Source organism: Moschus berezovskii, chromosome 5, assembly GCF_049115385.1.
Source record: "Moschus berezovskii isolate FMDL1 chromosome 5, NW_MosBer_1.0, whole genome shotgun sequence".
Classification (NCBI taxonomy): domain Eukaryota; kingdom Metazoa; phylum Chordata; class Mammalia; order Artiodactyla; family Moschidae; genus Moschus; species Moschus berezovskii.
In genome coordinates, this window is record NC_142464.1 from 89,755,809 (window position 1) to 89,778,208 (window position 22,400).

The 22,400-nt window shown below is 37.3% G+C and overlaps 1 pseudogene; it reads right to left on the reverse strand.

Annotated features, from left to right (window-relative positions):
* Window positions 1–4,780: 4,780 nt before the first annotated feature.
* LOC129561660 (WD repeat-containing protein 5-like) overlaps window positions 4,781–22,400 on the reverse strand; it is a 44,527-nt pseudogene continuing 26,907 nt past the window's right edge.

Sequence of the window (22,400 nt, forward strand, 5' to 3'; positions counted from 1 at the left end):
TGATGATCCAACGGATGTTGGCAATTTGATCTCTGGTTCCTCTGCCTGCTATAAATCCAGCCTGAACATCTGGGAGTTCACGGTTTACATACTGCTGAAGCCTGCCTTGGAGAATTTTGAGCATTACTTTATTAGTATGTGAGATGAGTGCAATTATGCGGTAGTTTGAGCATTCTTTGGCATTGGCTTTCTTTGGGATTGGAATGAAGACTGACCTTTTCCAGTCCTGTGGCCACTGCTGAGTTTTCCAAATCTGCTGGCATATTGAGTGCAGCACTTTCACAGCATCATCTTTCAGGATTTGAAATAGCTCAACTGGAATTCCATCACTTCCACTAACTTTGTTTGTAGTAATGCTTCCTAAGGCTCACTTGACTTCACATTCCAGGATGTCTGGCTCTAAGTGAATGAACACACCATTGTGATTAACTAGGTTGTAAAGCTCTTTTTGGAACAGCTCTTCTGTGTATTCTTGTCACCTCTTCTTAATATCTTCTGCTTCTGTTAGGTCCCTATCATTTCTGTCCTTTATGGAGCCCATCTTTGCATGAAATGTTTCCTTGGTATCTCTAATTTTCTTGAAGAGACCTCTAGTCTTTCACATTCTATTGTTTTCTTCTATTTCTTTGCATTGATTGCTGAGGAAGACGTTCTTTTCTCTCCTTGCTATTCTTTGGAACTCTGCATTCAAATGGGTATATCTATCCTTTTCTCCTTTGTTTTTCACTTCTCTTCTTTTCACAGCTGTTTGTAAGGCCTCCTCAGACAGTCATTTTGTTGTTTTGCATTTCTTTTTCTTGGGGATGGTCTTGATCCCTGTCTCCTGTACAATGTCACAAACCTCTGTCCATCGTTCATCAGGCACTGTCTATCAGATCTAGTCCCTTAAATCTATTTCTCACTTCCACTGTATAATTGTAAGGAATTTGATTTAAGTCATCCCTGAGTGGTTTAGTGGTTTTCCCCACTTTCTTCAATTTAAGTCTGAATTTGGCAATAAGGAGTTCATGCTCTGAGTCACAGTCCAATCCAGGTCTTATTTTTCTGACTGTATAGAGCTTCTCCATCTTTGGCGAGAAGAGTATAATCAATCTGATTTTGGTGTTGACAATCTGGTAATGTCTTTGTGTAGAGTCTTCTCTTTTGCTTTTGGAAGAGGGGGCTTGCCATAACCAGTGCATTCTCTTGTCAAAACTCTGTTATCCCTTGCCATGCTTCATTCTGTAATCTAAGGCAAAATTTGTCTGTTACTCCAGGTGTTTCTTGACTTCCTACTTTTGCATTACTGTTTCCTATAATGAAAAGGACATCTTTTTGGGGTGTTAGTTCTAAAAGGTCTTGTAGGTCTTCGTAGAACCATTCAACTTCAGCTTCTTCAGCATTACTGGTCGGGTATAGACTTGGATTACTGTGATAGTGAAAGTTTTGCCTTGGAAACAAACAGAGATCATTCTGTCATTTTTGAGATTGTTTCAAGTACTGCATTTCAGACTCTTTTGTTGACTATCATGGCTACTCCACTTCTTCTAAGGGATTCTTGCCCATACTAGTAGATTTAATGATCATCTGAGTTAAATTCACCCATTCCAGTCCATTTCTGTTTTCTGATTCCTAATTTCGATGTTCACTGTTGCCATCTCCTGTTAGACCAGTTCCAGTTTGCCTTGATTCATGGACCTAACATTCCAGGTTCCTATGCTATATTGCTCTTTACAACATCGGACATTGCTTCTATCACCAGTCATATCCACAACCAGGTGTTGTTTTTGATTTGGCTCCTTCCCTTTCTTTTTTCTGAAGTTATTTCTCAACTGATCTCCAAGAGTATATTGGGGACTCCCTACCAACCTGGGGAGTTCATCTTTTAGTGTCCTATCTTTTTGCCTTTTCATACTGTTCATGGGATTCTCACGGCAAGAATACTGAAGTGGTTTGCCATTCCCTTCTCCAGTGGACCACATTCTGTCAGACCTCTCCACCATGACCCATCCGTCTTGGGTGGCCCCACATGGCATGACCTAGTTTCATTGACTCAGACAAGGTTGTGGTCCGTGTGATCAGATTGTCTAGTTTTCTGTGATTGTGGTTTCAGTGTGTCTGCCCTCTGATGCCCTCTCTCAGCACCTACCATTTTACTTTACAATTCCCCCGCCCCACCAATCCCTGTGCTCCATCAGTCCTCGGGCTCTCCAGACCCTCTGCCCTTCCTTTGCACCAGATGAGTGGCAGCGGTTGTGAAGAGCCTGCAGCTCAGCCTGCGCCTCCTAAGCCTGCGGGTGTGAGAGGGGAGTGCAGCAGCGATCCCTGGGATGCCTCTGAGCACCCAGGTCCCCTGGTGTCCTGAAACCCCAAGATCTCAAGCGAAATGGCCTGCATCTCGCCTCCTCCTTGGCTAGGGGCCTCTCGGGCTTGTTTGCTTGTCCTCATCCCCAGGCCAGCCCCGCTCCCTCCTCCTGGTGGCTGCAACAGCCATTTGCTTCCTGCGATGTGTTTCTTTTTTTCCCCCACTCATCAGTTCAGTTCAGTCGCTCAGTCGTGTCCAACTCTCCGCGACCCCATGAATCACAGCACGCCAGGCCTCCCTGTCCATCACCAACTTCCGGAGTTCACTCAAACTCATGTCCACAGAGTCGGTGATGCCATCCAGCCATCTCATTCTCCGTCGTCCCCTTCTCCTCCCGCCCCCAACCTTTCCCAGCATCAGAGTCTTTTCCAGTGAGTCAACTCGTCGCATGAGGTGGCCAAAGTATTGCAGTTTCAGCTTTAGCATCAGTCCCTCCAATGAACATCCAGGATTGATCTCCTTTAGAATGGACTGGTTGGATCTCCTTGCAGTATAAGGGACTCTCAAGAGTCTTCTCCAGCACCACAGTTCAAAAGCATCGATTCTTCGGCGATCAGCCTTCTTCACAGTCCAACTCTCACATCCATACATGACCACGGGAAAAACCATTGCCTTGACTAGACGGACCATTGTTGGCAAAGTAATGTCTCTGCTTTTTAATATACTATCAAGGTTGGTCATAACTTTCCTTCCAAGGAGCAAGCGTCTTTTAATTTCATGGCTGCAATCAGCATCTGCAGTGATTTTGGAGCCCCAAAATATAAAGTCTGACACTGTTTCCACTGTTTTTCCATCTATTTCCCATGAAGTGATGGGACCAGATGCCATCTTTGTTTTCTGAATGTTGAGCTTCAAGCCAACCTTTTCACTCTCCTCTTTCACTTTCATCAAGAGGCTTTTGAGTTCCTCTTCACTTTCTGCCAGAAGGGTAGTGTCATCTGCATATCTGAGGTTATTGATATTTCTCCCAGCAATCTTGATTCCAGCTTGTGCTTCTTCCAGCCCAGCGTTCCTCATGATGTACTCTGCATATAAGCTAAATAAGCAAGGTGACAATATACAACCTTGACGTACACCTTTTCCTATTTGGAACCAGTCTGTTGTTCCATGTCCAGTTCTAACTGTTGCTTCCTGACCTGCATATAGGTTTCTCAAGAGGCAGGTCAGGTGGTCTGGGATTCCCAACTCTTTCAGAATGTTCCACAGTTTATTGTGATTGACACAGTCAAAGGCTTTGGCATAGTCAATGAAGCAGAAATAGATGTTTTTCTGAAACTCTCTTGCTTTCTCCATGATCCAGCGGATGTTGGCAATTTGATCTCTGGTGCCTCTGCCTTTTCTAAAACCTGCTTGAACATCTGGGAGCTCATGGTTTACATACTGCTGAAGCCTGGCTTGGAGAATTTTGAGCATGACTTTACTAGCGTGTGAGATGAGTGCAATTTGTGCGGTAGTTTGAGCATTCTTTGGCATTCCTTTTCTTTGGGATTGAAATGAAGACTGACCTCTTCCAGTCCTGTGGCCACTGCTGAGTTTTCCAAATCTGCTGGCATATTGAGTGCAGCACTTTCACAGCATCATCTTACAAGACTTGAAATAGCTCAACTGGAATTTCATCACCTCCACTAGCTTTGTTAGTAGTGATGCTTTCTAAGGCCCACTTGACTTCACATTCCAAGATGTCTGGCTCTAGGTCAGTGATCACGTTATCGTGACTATCTTGGTCGTGAAGATCTTTTTTGTACAGTTCTTCTGTGTATTCCTGCCACCCCACTCATCAGTTCAGTTCAGTTCAGTTCAGTCGCTCAGTCGTGTCCGACTCTCCGCGACCCCATGAATCACAGCACGCCAGGCCTCCCTGTCCATCACCAACTCCCGGAGTACACTCAAACTCATGTCCACAGAGTCGGTGATGCCATCCAGCCATCTCATTCTCCGTCGTCCCCTTCTCCTCCCGCCCCCAACCTTTCCCAGCATCAGAGTCTTTTCCACCCCACTCATAGGCTCCATCAAAAGTGGCTCTGTTATTGAAATATGAAGTTGTTTCCTCTCCAAAACCCTTGGTTACTCAGGTGGGAATCAATGGACCTATATACTATCCCAGAAGTTATAAATAAATGTGTTTTTTTTTTTTAACTTCAACTTTTTGTAATAAAAAATTAAAAATTTCTGTGGAATCTTTGAACACGATATTTCTGTGGACTCTGAACACAATATAGACTAGGAACTCTTCCCCGGACAGTGAGAAAGGAATTGGCAAAAAACGTCACCAGCAACTTCCAGACCCTCAAGTGGGAGACACGCCCCAGCCAAGTTTCTTCAGAGGCAGCTCAGGCCCAAGTCCCACCGGTCCCCAGGCCTGGACCAGGAGCCCCTCCAAGAGCCGTGCTCTCGCCAGTCCAGGTGGACTTCCTGGCAGTGCCCGGCACCTCAGGCCTAGCAGTTGCTCTTCCAGAGCTTGATGGTCTTGTCGTTCTCCAGGGCGGCCGAGGCGATGAGGTTCTCAGTCGGGTGGCATGCCATCGAGATGACGACGTCTGTGTGGCCCTGAAGCTTCTGCACGATCTTGGTCTGCAGATTCCAGATGTAGACCAGGTTGTCCTCCGAGCCCGACACAACCCACTTTCCACCGGTGACGGAGAAGTTGGCGAATATCTCATTCCTGTGGCCCATGTACGTCTTCAGGCACTTGCCTTCGCTGTAGTAGCAGAACTTCAGCATGTTGTCCAAGGTGGTGGCCAGGATGTACTTGCCGTCCGGAGAGAACTTCAAGAAGGACACGGGAGGGTTGTCATCATCGATGTGCGTCTTCAGGCACTGGCCTGAGGCAGTGTCCCAGATCTGACAGAGACCATCGTAGCTACTGGAAACTATCAAGGATCCGTCTCGATTAAAGTGAATGGCCAAGATGGGGTACAAGTGGGCCGGCAAGGTCCTGAGGCACTTCCCTGTCTTCACATCCCGTATCCGCAAGCCCTCGTCAAAAGAGCCCGAGACGATGAGGTTGGACTGGGGTTGAAGTAACAGCAAAAGACGTAATTGCTGTGCCCCTTTAGGGTTTTCAGACACTTTCCTGATCTCACGTCCCAGATCTTCAGGGTTTTGTCATCTGAAGCGGAAACAAGGAGGTTAGAATCTGACGACCAGGCCAAATCGGATATGCCCAGCTTGTGACCAGAGATGGTTTTCTCAAATTTCCCATCGTATGCTCCCCAAATCTTAATGAGTTTATCTGCAGACGAACTCGCCAGTCACTCCCCGTTTCTCTTACGTTGGACGTGTGGTATCTCTTTACGGCTGGGCCAGCAAAGCGCACCTGCTGCTCCTGACGTGGGACGTGGGGTATCTCCCCTCTGCCGCTGGCCCCTCCTGTGTCGCCCAACCGCCCCTAGCCTGTTCCTGCACTGAACAGGTCTTTAAAAGTTGGCTTTTTATGTTACTTTTTATGTTACTTCTATTTCGTGCTTTAGATTTCCTTGTTGATGATGTCCTGCTGCTGCTGCTGCTGCTAAGTCGCCTCAGTCGTGTCCGACTCTGTGGGACCCCGTGGACGGCAGCCCACCAGGCTCCGCCATCCCTGGGATTCTCCAGGCAAGAACACTGTAGTGGGTTGCCATTTCCTCCTCCAGTGCATGAAAGTGAAGAGGGAAAGTGTTGTCCTAGGATGTCTAAATTTAATGGATTATTTTAAGGCTATAATTAATGTATTGAAAACTAAATTCTAGAAGAAGAATGGATTTTAATAAGTTTATTACTGTGAGGATTTTCCCTTTTGGTTTTGTGAAATTCATATGTTGTTTGCTCTGCAAACAAAAATGCAAGCTTAAAAAATTGGATTTCAGGAAGATATGTATTGAGGGAGAGTAGTTCTAGAATGAGAGAATATAACATGAAATAAAGAACTACATAAGAAATAAAACCTGGAAATAATAGAAGATGAAACTGAAGAAGAGATGTTGTTTAAACCATAAAAACTTCTGTCAAATTTAAACTAGTTTTACATACTATTCAACTGAAATATTCTAAAATTATTAGAGACTTAGCAAGGATCAACAATCTTAGAAAGTTTACTCTTCAAAGTTCTGCAGAGAAGAAGCAAGAATGGCTTGTGGCTAAAGGTAAGAAAAAATGCTAGGACACTCTCATGATAATCTATCTGATAAATGATGAAATCCTCAACTTGGGTAAAAATATGTGACAAATAGTACAAAAGTTTCCCTGGTGGCTCAGAGGTAAAGAATCCTCCTGCAATGCAAGAGACATGTTTGATCCCTGGGTCAGGAAAATCCCCTGGAGTAGGAAATGGCAAATGATTTCAGTATTCTTGCCTGGGATGGACAGAGGAACCTGGCACATTGTATCACAAAAAGAGATATGACTTAGCAACTAAACAACAACAACTCAAACAACAAACAGTAAACCAAATAATCAACCAGAATAAATGTAAACATACATATAAACACAAGAAAATAAATTTATGAAAAATTTTAAAACTTGGACTGTAGTTTGCCAGGCTCCTCTGTCCATGGGATTCTCCAGACAAGAATACTGAAGTGGGTTGCCATACCCTCCTCCAGGAGATTTTTCCAACCCAGGGATTGAACCCGTGTCTCTTACACTTCCTGCATTGGCAGACAGGTTCTTTACTACTACCACAACCTGGGAAACCCCACCATGTGTTGTAGATATAATATAGAAAGGAAACTGCAGAGAAAAATCTCATGATTACAGACAAAAAAAAAAAGCTCACAAAATAACAGCAAACTGAATCCAGAAATATATAAAAAGTATCATATTCCATGACCAAGAAGATTTTTTTTCAGTAATGCAGTGTTGGTTTTAGATTTAAAAATGCATTAATACAAAAACACCATATTAATAGAACAAAAAGTATTTAATCATTCAGTAGACATACAGAGAGGACAATTTTGACAAAATTCATCACTTATTCATGATTAAAAAAAAACACTCAACAAACTAGTAATGTGAAAATTAAGACCTCCAGAGCTTATAATGAATCCTCAGAGTTAAAGGAAAATTTTCATTTTCTTATCTATCAATTTCTTCTTTTTAATTTTTGACCAAAATCAAATACTATGACAGACATTAGCACTGCAGTACATTTACAATTTTTATATTTTATCTATCATTTCAACTGTTTTTCCTGAAAGGGTTGTTTAGGATATTTGTAAACAATTCCTGTAATATAAAAGATCTTTTCTGTGTGTATATCTATATTTATTTGCAAATTTTGAATTTTTAAAATTTAATCACTAATATTGTGGGACAACATTAGCAAAAATTATGACTTATGAGGGAATGTATAAATCACATGAAGCTAAAATTGTTTCCTTTTTTAATTTTCAGAAAGAAAAATACAATTATTTGTGACTTTTAATCTGCGGAGAATGTTTTTCTGATGCTAGGCTCATTTGAAAAGTTAAAGTGTTACAATACCGCTCTCTGGTGGTCAAAGGCAGGGCTTTCCTTCTTTCTACTCAATTGAAAAAGTTATTTTTTACTTAAAATCTGTTTTGTTTTTTTGGTTGAATCTATTTGAATTCTATTGAATACAAACGGGAATTTTTTTCTCTTTATATCTAAAATAGTATTATATACATGCTCTTGTTTAGTTCAGATGCTCAGTTTTGTCCAACTCTTTGAGACCCCATTAACTGCAGCACGCCTGGCCTCCCTGTCCCCCACCATTCTTGGGTGGCCAGGCACAACAGGACTCATAGCTTCATTGAGTTATGCAAGCCCCTTCATCACAACAAGGCAGTGATCCATGAAGGGGTATTTACTTTAAGCATATGAATTAGATATCTGGTTTTCTCTTACCCTCATATACATATATGTACACATACATATAAATGTTTACTTCACTATATGTAAATTGAATAGATCATCATCTTAGATAATTCATTTCCCACACTTTTCTGTTGTACCTGCTCCCTCAGTATTAATGTTATTCCACATACTTGTCATTCTAACTGCCCAAGCCCTCTTGCTATGAATCATTTCTGCTTATTAGGAACATACCATCAACAGAAAACTTTATAGTAACTCTCTTCATAAAGCAACACTGATCCATCTGCATCTCACATTTTCATAGTTCTGCTCTTTGATATGAGGGTAATAATTAAATCATTATTTAATGTATTTAATATGTGGTGCTTCAAAAGGGAGACATTTAATAATTATGCCTCAAGTGAGTTAGAAAATATCAAGCCTCAGAGGTTGACAATTCAAGTAAAATACAATATGACAAATATATAAATTAAATACATGTATATAAATGGGCTGTATTTAAGAAAATAATTTGTAAAATATAGAAATTCACATAGCAGTGAAACAAGTTACTTGACTGCAAAGCTCATTTTTTCATTGTTTTATTTATCATAGTGTTGATAATATTAATCTTAGAGTTGTTATGAAGATTAAATTATACAATAAGTGTAAACCATCTAGTTCACTGCCTGAAAAATTTCCCTTCTTCTCCTTGTACAAAATTGAGATTACTCCCCAAAACAATATTTGGCCCCTCTATTTGACCACACAAAATCCTTGACTTATAACTCATAATCCTGAAAAATGAGAGTCACACTTGTGTATTCAACTCTGTTGCCTACTCTTGTAGATTCAAATGTATCATAATATTTAGAAATGTCTTAGTCCACTTGGGCTGCTATTAAAAACTACCACCAGCAGACACAGGGGCTTTTAAACAGCAGACATCTATTTCTCATTGTTCTGGAGAAAAGGAAATCCAAGGTTGTGGCACCAACAGAAATGGCTTCCTGACTTATAGATGGATGTATCTCTGCTGTGTCTCAGAGAGTGTGAGATGCTAGGGTTCTTTCTGTAATCTCTTTTATAAGACATTAATCCCATTCATGAGGACTCTAATGGAATGACATAAGCACCTCCTTAAAACCCTACCTCCCCATACCATAATTTTCAAAGGTTAAGATTTAAATGTATGCATTTGGGGGTGGGGGGCACAAATATTCAGATCACAACAAGCAAAATACCAAAGTTTTAAAAACACTGCATATCTGTATTTAAATATTTATTAATAGTGATTGTTTATTTATTAATAGTGAGGGCGAGGGTGGGATAATTAGGAGAATGGATTGAAACATGTATATTATCATATGTGAAACGAATCTGATGTGGTTAAAAAAAATAGTGATTGTTGATGCTCTTAATGTGTTTAAAGTGGTAGGTAAGGACTAAAATTACTATATTTTTTGCTCGTGTTTGTATTGAATAAAATGTGCCTGTTACACCAGGTGTTTCTTGACTTTCTACTTTTGCATTCCAATTTATTTTTTGGGGCTCCAAAATCACTGCAGATGCTGATTGCAGCCAGGAAATTAAAAGATGCTTACTCCTTGGAAGGAAAGTTATGACCAACCTTGATAGTATGTTAAAAAGCAGAGACATTACTTTGCCAACAAAGGTCCATCTAGTCAAGGCTATGGTTTTTCCCGTGGTCATGTATGGATGTGAGAGTTGGACTGTGAAGGAAGCTGATCGCCGAAGAATTGATGCTTTTGAACTGTGGTGTTGGAGAAGACTCTTGAGAGTCCCTTGGACTGCAAGGAGATCCAACCAGTCCATTCTAAAGGAGATCAATCCTGGGTGTTCATTGGAAGGACTGATGCTAAAGCTGAAACTCCAATACTTTGGCCACCTCATGCAACGAATTGACTCACTGGAAAAGACTCTGATGCTGGGAAAGGTTGGGGGGCGGGAGGAGAAGGGGACGACAGAGAATGAGATGGCTGGATGGCATCACCAACTCTGTGGACATGAGTTTGTGTGAACTCCGGGAGTTGGTGATGGACAGGGAGGCCTGGCGTGCTGTGATTCATGGGGTCGCGGAGAGTCGGACACGACTGAGCGACTGAACTGAACTGAACTGACCCTATAATGAAAAGAACATCTTTTTTGGGTGTTAGTTCTAGAAGATCTTGTTGATCTTCATTGAACTGTTCAGCTTCTTCAGCATGCTTGGTCAGGGCATAGGCTTGGATTACTGTGATATTGAATTGTTTGCCTTGGAAACGAACAGAGATCATTCTGTCATTTTTGAGATTGCATCCAAGTACTGCATTTGGGACTCTTTTGTTGATCATGATAGCTACTCCACTTCTTCTAAGGGAATCTTGCCCACACTATTAGATATAATGGTCATCTGAGTTAAATACACACTTTCCAGTCCATTTTAGTTCGCTAATTCCTAACATGTTGATGTTCACTCTTGCCATCTCCTGTTTAACCACTTCCAGGTTGCCTTGATTCATGGACCTAACATTCCAGGTTCCTACGCTATATTGCTCTTTACAACATCGGACCTTGCTTCTATCACCAGTCACATCTACAACTGGGTCTTGTTTTTGTTTTGGCTCCATTTCCTCTTTCTTTCTGGAGTTATTTCTCCACTGATCTCCAGTAGCATATTGGGCACCTACAGACCTGGAGAGTTCATCTTTCAGTGTCCTATCTTTCTGCTTTTTCATACTCTTCTTGGGGTTCTCAAGGCAAGAATACTGAAGTGGTTTGAGTTCCTTTCTCCAGTGGACAACCTTTATGGAAGCAAGTATAGAAGAACTAAAGAGACTCTTGATGACAGTGAAAGAGGAGAGTGAAAAAGTTAGGTTAAAACTCAACATTCAGAAAACTAAGATCATGGCATCTGGTCCCATCGCTCCATGAGTCAATAGATGGGGAAACAGTGACAGACTTTATTTTGGGGGGCTCCAAAATCACTGCAAATGGTGATTGCAGCCATGAAATTAAAAGACCTTTACTTCTTGGAAGAAACGTTATAACAAACCTAGACAGCATATTAAAAAGGAGTGACATTACTTTGCCAGCAAAGGTCCATCTAGTCAAAGCTATGGTTTTTCCAGTAATCATGTATGGATGTGAGAGTTGGATTATAAAGAAAACTGAGTGCCAAAGAATTGATGCTTTTGTACTGAGGTATTGGAGAAGACTCTTGCGAGTCCCTTGGACTGCAAGGAGATCCAACTAGTCCATCCGAAATGAAATCAGTCCTGAATATTCATGGGAAGGACTGATGTTGAAGCTGAAGCTCCAATAATTTGGCCACCTGATGAGAAGAACTGACTCATTTGAAAAGACCCTGATGTTGGGAAAGATTGAAGGCGGGAAAAGAAGGGGACAACAAAGGATGAAATGGTTGGATGGCATCACCGACTCAATGGACAAGAATTTGGGTAAACTTTGGAAGTTGGTGATGGACAGGGAGGCCTGGCATGCTATAATCCATGGGGTTGCAAAGAGTTGGACACAACTAGGCGACTGAAATGACTGAATAAAATCTGAGAAATTATTTTAATAAATGACCTAAATACAATGACAGTGAACAATAACTAAAATTCTAGACCTTTTAAAAATATTATTTTCCTAATCAAGATAGTAACTTTCCCCTAATTTCTCAGTAAATGTATAAGGACAGTCCATATAATAATGCTTTCAAATACTGCATGCTTATTCAGGGAAAAATTTCTCTGAAACAATAACAACAGCACTAGTTTTAAAAGCAGTACAATTACAAATAATCCAAAGCTTTAGAACCAGTATTCATTACTCTGTGACAATTTGTAGTATGTTAGGATAACAGAAACTAGAATAAGTTATATTTCTTAAGACCTAATCTAAAAAGATTAAACCTACTTCTGAGCTAGGTTTAAAATGAAAATACTATATACATGATTTATTTTTTCCTGTGGAACATTGGTAAATCTACCTCCATCATATTATGACCAAGCCCAGTAATAAGAATATTCACTTAATAAATAATATTTAAGGCAGTGTTCTAAAGAAGTATATTGTATCTGAGTGTATTCATCCTCATTACAGATCTTATTTTTCAGATGAGGAAACCAAGGCACAGAAGGTTAAGTAATAAGCCAAATAAACATTAAGTGATACTAACAGATAGAGCCAAGAAGGACTAACTACACAGTATCTAGAGCAGATTTTAATTATGGCCCTCTTGTAAAGCTAGTTTATCTGCAGTCTATCATCAATTACTCTTGCATTAAGTTTGTAAATGAAACAGAATAAATGGATGAGCTATTTCACAATATAGACAATTTTCATCAGAACAATTAATTTAAGAAAACAAATAATAATAAAACACACATAATCTACAATGTATATGATTCAACAGCACAATTATTTCTTTAAGCAGTGATAATACCCTATTTTGTAAAGATCCTCTGAACAACGCTGAAATAAACACTAACAAGACTGAAATAAACTTATTTAAATATATATGTATATATACATATATCTTATTTCAGTGATATATCTTACTGTTTTATGCATAGTCAGATTTCACTAACAAGTTATTTATAAATATTTGTCAATAAATATCATGATTTTTGATAAGAGGAGTTAATCTGGTTTAATTACTATGATATTGTTCCTTGTATTTTAGATCCACCTATGAATGTTGTAAACATGCAGCCACATTATCATTGGGAAAATAATGCCTCTTCACTGAAAATCTAAATTTTGCTGAGATTTGTGAACTCCATAATATTTTTCTTACTTAAATAATTATATTATTATCAATACATCTTTGACAGGTAGTGTACAGCTAAGTTCTGTTTTAAAATCTTTCAAGATCCAGCAATCGCACTTCTGGGCATACACACCGAGGAAACCAGAATTGAAAGAGACACATGTACTCCATTGTTCATCGCAGCACTGTTTATAATAGCCAGGACATGGAAGCAACCTAGATGTCCATCTGCAGACGAATGGATAAGAAAGCTTTGGTACATATACACAATGGAGTATTACTCAGCCATTAAAAAGAATGCATTTGAATCAGTTCTAATGAGGTGGATGAAACTGGAGCCTATTATAGAGAGTGAAGTAAGACAGAAAGAAACACACCAATACAGTATACTAACACATATATATGGAATTTAGAAAGATGGAAATATAAACCTGTATACGAGACAGCAAAAGAGACACAGTTGTATCGAACAGTCTTTGGGACTTTGTGGGAGAGGGTGAGGGTGGGATGATTTGAGAGAATGACATTGAAACATGTATGTTGTCATATGTGAAACGAATCAGCAGTTCAGGGTCAATGCATGTTACAGGATACTCGGGGCTGGTGTGCGGGGATGACCAAGAGGGAGGATAAAGGGAGGAGGGAGGTGAGAGGGGGGTTCAGGAAGGGGAACTCATGTACACCTGGGGCGAATTCATGTCAATGTATGGCAAAACCAACCAATATAATATTGTAAAATAAAAAATAAATAAAGAAAGAAAAAAAAATAAAAATGTGCAAACAAAAAAAATAAAATAAAATCTTTCAAGTCAAGACTAATATCTTGTAAAAATTGTACAATTTAATCTATTACATGAGAAGATATTGTATACATATCATCAAATACTATAAATGTTACCTTTAAAAATGTTTTTAAAAATGACCTTTATACATAGGCTATATAGGCATAGTTTAATTTGTTAAAAATTAAAACAACCATGGAAATTATAGTCACTTTTTTTAAAAATTAGAGACACATTGATTTGAGAAAAAGTAAATACTTCTAAAGCAATGTTATCCAAGTTTAGAGTGTAACAATTCTTTAAAATATCCTCTATATGAGGAACATATTTTTGTGAACTGCCTAAGATGTATGCACAAGAAAACAAAACAAGAATAATAGATACTTCTTCAGGTTATATCTTGCTTAGTGTTAGTAATCCCAGCTGTAATTTCCTGTTTTTTTCTTTAATCACTTTTTTTCCTGTCTACATTTTTCCTCAAAAATTCTGGCAGTGCTGTTTGTTTCCTGTTCTCTCTAAGATAACAGATTTGCACAACGGGAGATTTGATTTGACTCTATCTGATAATATGTTCATTAAGGACCAACACTGAAAACCAAATGAAAAGATCAGCTAGGAGACTGTTGAAATAATCCTGTGGCAATCATTCTTTTCCCAGAAGAAAGAATTGAAAATATTTTAAAATAATTTGTTGAGGTAAATGGTAAAGTAAGAAAAATTGCTATATTTCTATCTTGATTAACTGGATATTTTATGATAGAAACAAAGAAGAATGAGGTTTTAGAAGTTGAGAAGATAGTTTTTAATTTAAATTTCAATAAAGATTATGTATATATACATACATATATTAAGGTGATTTATTATACATATAGTGAAAGTTTACTTCACATATACACAGTCAAGCTAATTAACATATCCATTTCCTCACATAGCTACAACTTTTTATGTGATAAGAGCACCTGAAATCTACTCACTTAGAACATATCCAGCATTCTATACAGCAATATTGACTACAGTCACCACACTATACATTAGATCTGTAGACTTACTCATCCCACAGAAATGCAGCTTTGTACTCTCTGACAAACATTTCCCTATTTTCTCTACCACCTCACCCCTGGTAACAGATTTTACTCTCTGCTTCTATGTATTCAAGTTTTTAGGTTCCATATATAAGTGAGATCACACAGGCTTTTGTTTCCTTTTTGTATCTGGTTTATTTAACTTAGCATAATGATCTTGGCAGTGATTTTGTGAATACAATACCAGAGTTTAGGCAATAAATGCAAAACAAACAAGAAAGACTATATCAAACAAAAAAGCTTCTGCACAACAGAGGGAAAAAAAAAACAGTAAAATGAAACACAACCTATAGATTGGGAGAAAATATTTGCAAACCATATATCTGATAAGGGTTTTTATCTAAAATATTTAAGGAACTCATACAGCTCAATAGCAAAAAGTAAGCAACCCAATTAAAAACTGGGCAAAAGGCATGAATAGATATTTTTCCAAAGAAAACACACAAATAGACAACAGATTATATGAGAAGGTGCTCAACATTACAAATGTTGTTTTTCAGTCTGCCAGTTGTGTCTGACTCTTTGCAACACCATAGACTGCAGCATGGCAGGCTTCCTTGTCCCGCACCGTCTCCCGGAGTTTGCTCAATTTCATGTCCATTGCATTGGTGATGCCATCCAGCCATCTCATCCCATTACAAATAGGAAAATTTAAATCAAAACCACAATTATATATCAGCTTGCACCTGTTAGGATGATTGTGATCAAAAAATGAAAGAAAGAATCTAGTTTTGATGAGTCAACACTGTTTCTATCACAAGTTAAATAATATCTAGCACTCAAGAGAGAGATGCTGGTTAGATGTGGTATTTTGGGTGTAAATGGACCCTGCATATAGATAGAATTGAAAACAGAATTAAGATCTTTCAGGGAATTTGTAGATATCAAGAAAAAAGCATTTCATGAGGAGGAATGCCACCCAATTAAAAGCATTAATTGAATGTCTGCTCATGCCTAATTTCCTACCTAACAATAGTACTTGTGTATATGAGCTGCACAATTAGGAGATTAAAGTATCAGAAAGTTAGAATTTTATAGTGCTACTATTTGACAATGAAACTGAAAGTTGCTCAGTCATGTCCAACTCTTTGTGACTGCATGGACTGTAGCCTACCAGGCTCCTCTGTCCATGGAATTCTCCAGGACAGGATACTGAAGTAAGCAGCCATTCCCTTCTCCAGGGGATCTTCACAACCCAGGGATTGAACCCAGGTCTCCTGATTTGCAGGTAGATTCTGACCATTGGCAATGATATGGCCATAAAGAATATAACCATAATGAGGATAACTGTGATAGGATTAAGAAAATTAAATTAGAAAAGAGTGTCTGACCACCCAGTAGAGATGCTAAAGCCACCAAAAATGGTGAAGGATGTGAATGTAGAAAGAAAAAAGGGAAAAATTGTGAGAATTATCTGGGAATAAGGTACAAAATTAAGATACATATTGTTGTTTAGTCACTAAGTCCATGTCCAACTCTTTTGCAACCCCATGGACTGCAGCCTGCCAGTCTCTTATGCACATGGGATTTCCCAGGCAAGAATACTAGAGTAGGTAGCCATTCCCTTCTCTAAGGGAATCTTCCTGACCCAGGAATCAAACCCAAATCTTCTGCATTGCAGCCAGATTCTTTACCAGTGAACCACCAGGAAACCTCCTAAGATAGGTGTAGAAGACAACAATAATGAGATATTGTAGATGACAAGGTGTGGTAACATCAAGATAGAGAAGAAAACACTTTGGAAAAGCAACAGGGAGCTGTATCTACTCTATCTCCAGGCTCTAAATATGTGAGGATTTAGAGGAAAAGTAAATGACTTCACTAAGGCATTAATGGGATTTCCTGGTAGCTCAGACAGTGAAGAATCCATCTGCAATGCAGGAGACCTGGGTTTGATCCTTAGGTTGGGAAGACCCCTAGAGGAGGGCATAACAACCCACTCCAGTATTCTTGCCTGGAGAATCCCCATGGACAGAGGAGCCTGGCAGGCTACAGTCTATGGGGTCATAAAGAGTCAGACATGACTGAGCAACTAAGCACACACAGACATAAGGCATTAATAAGTATTACTTACTATTACTACTACTGATATTATATCTGTTGCTTTTTCTCCATACTTAACAATACTTTGTTTTCCTTCACTTTGAATTTGTGTCCATAAACCTCACTAGGCATCTGTAAGCTTCTTAGAGCTTCTATAATGAATACCACAAGCAGAATGTCTTAAAATATGAGGATTTAATTTTATCACAATGCAGGAGACCAGAAGTCTGAAATCAAAGTGCCCTCAGGTTGGTTCCTTCTGGAGTATCTAAGAAAGAAACCGGCCCATGTATTTTTTTTCTCTCCTGTGGCCATCCTTGAGGTTCCTAGGCTAGTAGATGCATCTCTACATTCTCTGCCTCCAATTCCCATTGTTTTTTTGTTTTTTTTTTACTCTTTGTTATTAATGTGTGTCTCAGTCTGTCCTTTTCTATCTCCTAAATGGACACTTTCATTGCATTTATGATTCATACTAAATCAGAATTTTATTATCTTGATCTTTATATTAATTATATATTATGAGAATACAAAGGCTCTATTTTAAGTTGAGTCACATTCTGAGGTTTCAAGTAGTAGAAATAAATTTTGGAAGACAATATTCAGCACACTGAAGTCTGCCTTCTCGCTGAGACAAGGCATCCTCATAACTCATTAACCATTGCGTGCTATAGCATAGCAGGTGGCAAGCTCAGCAGTAGGCAATTGCTATGCTGACAAAGAATGACTGGAAATATTTTTAACTGTAGAATATACTTTATTACTCATTGCTTATAAAGATAGCTAGTGAACTTTAGTGAACTAATTTTGTAAAACAAAATGAGGTATTATATATTGTTAGAAAATTGTTTTCTTCTCTAAGAATTGAAATATTAAATGGAGAAAGATATTACCCAAAAATAAGAAAGTATATTAAACCTATACAAATAGATAGTTGCTCAAGTAAATACATTAGGTATGACTGAGTTCAAATTAATTCTGAGAAGAAAAAGAAAAAAATTAAAATAAAGAGGCAAGGTGAGCAATGAAGTAGAGTGCTACAGAAAATGGTTGAAAGCATTGATTTTAATTTTATATTATATCAAAGAATATTTTATAATTGATGTGTAAAGAAATAATTCATTACAACATAGTTATCCCTCAAAGCCTAAGACACAGCTGAATATGACTGAAAAAAATAGCAAAAGGCAAAATTTAGTAAAATTGTTCTTAGATAAATAGGAGATCAGTGAGCAATAGAAAAAAGTAATAGCTTAATCGTTAATAACTATAAATTTACACTTTTTATTTTAAAAAGGATATTTCAGAATGTGTGTGGATTATGAATTTAATTTTTAATGAATGTTTAAATTCCAGATTTTATCTTAGGTAAGTGACACAGAATGAAGAATTTTCCAAAATAGAATGTATGTTCTTCTTAGGTACCACTATTCATAAAGTGACAGCTGAATAATATAAGACATAACTACAGTGGCTATAGGAGCTTCCCTGATAGCTCAGTTTGTAAAGAATCCACCTGCAATGCAAGATTTAGAGAATTAGAATAACAATGAAAGAAATGGTCCAGAAAGGATTTATCTTCAGAAAAGTGGACCACAGTCAAGAATACATTCCAAGTGAGTGTGGTGACAAATGAGAAGTCAAAAAGACAGGACCAAACACATTATTTGCAGTACCATGAGAGAATCAAATTAACCAAAGGGCTGGATCCATATATTTATGATACAACTACATAAGAATCGCTTCGAAATTTCAGTGTAATAGCTATTTAGATATTATATGGTGAGAATATTTTGAAGACACTACCTTTCAAAATAGGCATAACATTTTATTGTGATTATTTAATTGCCTGGCTTCTATTTGAAAGGATAGTCTCCTTGAATGAAGGCACTGGGCATGTCAAGTTCTCTGTATATAGTCCTAGGCACACAATACATAAATGTTAAATTTTTAATCAATGAAGAATGTGATTAAATAGGCACAATGTTTATAGAAGAACTAAGAGACAAAAGAAGTGTAGAGTGTGATGTAGAGAGGACCAACTCAGGAACATTTAGAAATTTGTTACTGCAATAAAATTGTAAAGCAATAAACACTGAAATGTATGGTGACTGCAAGCTAAGAAAAAGAAATAGAGACAAAAGTCATAGCAAAGAAAAAAAATAGCTGAGTTTGGTACTGAAGTAATAGGTAAAGAGAAGAAAAGTCAAGTGTCAGCTTTTATAAAATCCTGCTTCATTTTAGGGATTTAAGAAATGATCATGACATTGATTCTTTTGTGAATTACATAAGAACATTCCAGAGAGGACTTTTACAAGCAAAATCTTCAGTGGAATTACAGTTGTGTTCAATTTTATTAAATGCTTTTTCTGTATCTACTGAGATTTGGTTTTTAGTTATTCAGTTGTGTCTGACTCTTTGTGACCCCATGAACTGTAGCACACCAGGCTTCCCTGTTCTTCACTATCTCCTGGAGCTTGCTCAAACTCATGTCCATTGAATCGATGATGCTATCCAACAAATTCATCCTCTATTGCCCACTTTCTCAATAATCTATTCATTCTTCTACTTTATAGGAATTCACTAACATTAAGTATAGTCTAAGAGTGTGTAGAATAAAGAAACTTATTGTCACTACACTATTTGTGTGTGAAATTCTGTGTATGATTAATTTTCTTTAGTGTGATACTAGGGAAGAATATAACATTTGCTTCAAATTAAATATTCAATATATTGAATTAAATATTCAATATAAATAATGTTTGTGAAAGTGATGAGAAATTATGGATTCTGGCAGACTTCATCCATTATTCTTTAACCTGGCACAATCTTCTATTGGTATCATGGTTAACACAAAATAGCAGCTTGTCAATAGTTTAAATTTCAAGGATAATTTTACTAAAAAAGATGTAAGCAAGAAATAGAATTCCCCCAATTATTTATATAAAGATACTTTAATGTAAGGACTACTCAGTTATGGATGTGACTCCTTAATATAGGTTGTAAACACCTCCTACAAATAACTTGGATCTGGTAAAAATGATTCATTTTCAGTTTATAGAAAAAACTGACTTAAGTCTGGAACAGCCTCACCAGAATCACCTGTGAAACATTAAAATAATTGGTATACGTGGATCAGTCACATACCTGCTGTATTTGAATCTCTCAAGTAAGCATCCCTTGCGAAAATCCAGGTTTGGAAACACATATTCCAGATAAATGTTTATATCTAAAATGGAGAGAAACCATGGTCTTAATTATTCTTTCCAGAAATAGAAGATAAATGTATATATTTTTAGAAGACAAAATTTCTTTAACCATCAGAACTAGAAAAAAATAATTACTTACTATATTATTTTCTAAAATGTATTATAAGCATCTCTCTTTTCTTGGTATAATATCAATAGTTCAAAACTTTTATTTATTCATTTAATATTTTAAGTTATCAAATATATACAAGATATTTGTTATACACTGGAGATAAAAAAGTTACACCTCCCTTCAAAAGGTTCCTACCTTAAAAAAATTCTGTCTGATAGAAGGATAATTCAGTGCCATTTATGTAATCAAACAGTAGTCTGTGCATAATAGAGGCTGGTAAGTCATAGTCAGGCTTCCCAGGTTGTACAGTAGTAAAGAATCCACCTGCCAATGCAGGAGATGCCAGAGAACCTGGGTTCTATCCCTATGTTGGTAAGATCCCCTAGAGCAGGAAGTGGCAACCCACTCCAGTATTCATATCTGGAAAATTCCATGGACAGAAGAGCCTGGCAGGCTACAGTTCATGGAGTCACAAAAAGTCAGACCAGCCTGAGACTGAGCACACACACACGTCACAGCAGATATTCTAAATTCTAATGACATATCATTTGAGCATGTTTACTACATATTTTCTTTATGAATCATAACAAGTAGGATTCATAAAATCTTAAAATAGTATTGTCTTCTTTTCAAACACATGTTAATATTTGAACATGAACTTAATGCTTATACACTTCTGGTAAAAGAAAAAGAAAAAGAAAAGTGTTGCATTTGGAAAAATTTTGATCCTATAAATGCTTTTTTTTTTTTCTTTCTGATGAAACGTTGTATCATCTCTGACATTTTATTTATTCTTTTTGAAAGATATTCAATCCTTGCCTTTTGTTGTGCTTTTTTGTCCATAGTTCCAGGCTTGAACTGGCTAACTAAGATGCCCAGAATTTGACGTTCAGCTTAGTATGGAATTATGTTCATATATGAGAGTCAGTCAAAAACAAATACTGGGAAGAAGGTACTGTGGGGCTAAATATGTGAAATTGCATTAATGACCCACAGAGTGGCCTAACCTTTGCAAAATATAAAGGACAAAGTCATAGAAAGTAAAAAAATTAATTTCAGGGAAAAGCGAGTTTCTCATAAAGGCCTGAAGACCAAGCTACTTTGATATATTACTTCATTAAAGGTAATTCACATAGATGCAAAAATCACTTCAAATTATTTTAGTAGCAGGCTGATGGCTGTCCTCTTAACCTGTGGTTTCATAATGAATATCTTTTCACCTTTAAAATAATCTTGAGCCAATCAGCACATATGCAGATAATAACATCTGAAAGTTAATATAAGAACATTCCTGGAATCCTGAAAGTTTAATTGAGGAGTTCTGCCATTACATTCCTATTACTGTGCAATGAGGCTTTACACATCACCTAGAAGAAAATGAGTCTATTCATATAATGAAATAGTACATTGGAAGGGCTTTATCAATATTAACATAATGAATTTTGAAAATAAACATTCAGTTAGATAGTCATCGAGAAAAAGAAAAAAAATGGACTTCATTAACAACAAAATGTATTTGAAGATTGCTTTTATATGGCATTTTTTAAAATCTTCAGATATATATAAGGGTCTGACATGATGACTAATATAATGACTCAAATGGATTAGAGAAAAATAACTAAAAAACATTGAAAATATATACGCAAGTATAAAACTTTTAATATTATTTACTATTGAATCTGGGTGGTAAGCCAAGAAAAAAAAAATGCACCTCCATCAAAAATTCCACATCCTAACACCTGAAACCTAAAGATATGATACGTAGCAAAAGATACTTTGAGAATGTTATTACATTAATGATCATGAGATGAGAAGGTTATTCTGAACGATATGGCTGAGTCTAATATATTCACAAGTGTCCTTATAAGAAGTAAACAGGAGGATCAGAGATGTGACAAAGAAACTAGAAGTCAGAATGATGTGAGGCCACAAGCAAAGGAATACGTGTAGCCTTGAGAAGCTAGAAAAGGAAATAAATATAATAGATTCTCTCCAGAGAGTCTAGAAAGGATACCACATTCCTTACTCATTTTAGACTAGTGACCTCTACAACTGTAAGATAAAAAATTTTTGTTATTTTAGGACACCATGTTTGTGGCAATTTATTGTAGCAGCAATAGGAAACTAATACAGAAATTGATAAGCAGAGTATATATGCATATGTGTAAATGTAGATAAAATTGTTTATATTTTATACATGTATATACAGACATTTGCATGTGTGTATATAGTTAGAAATAATAGTAAGTAATTTATGTATCATG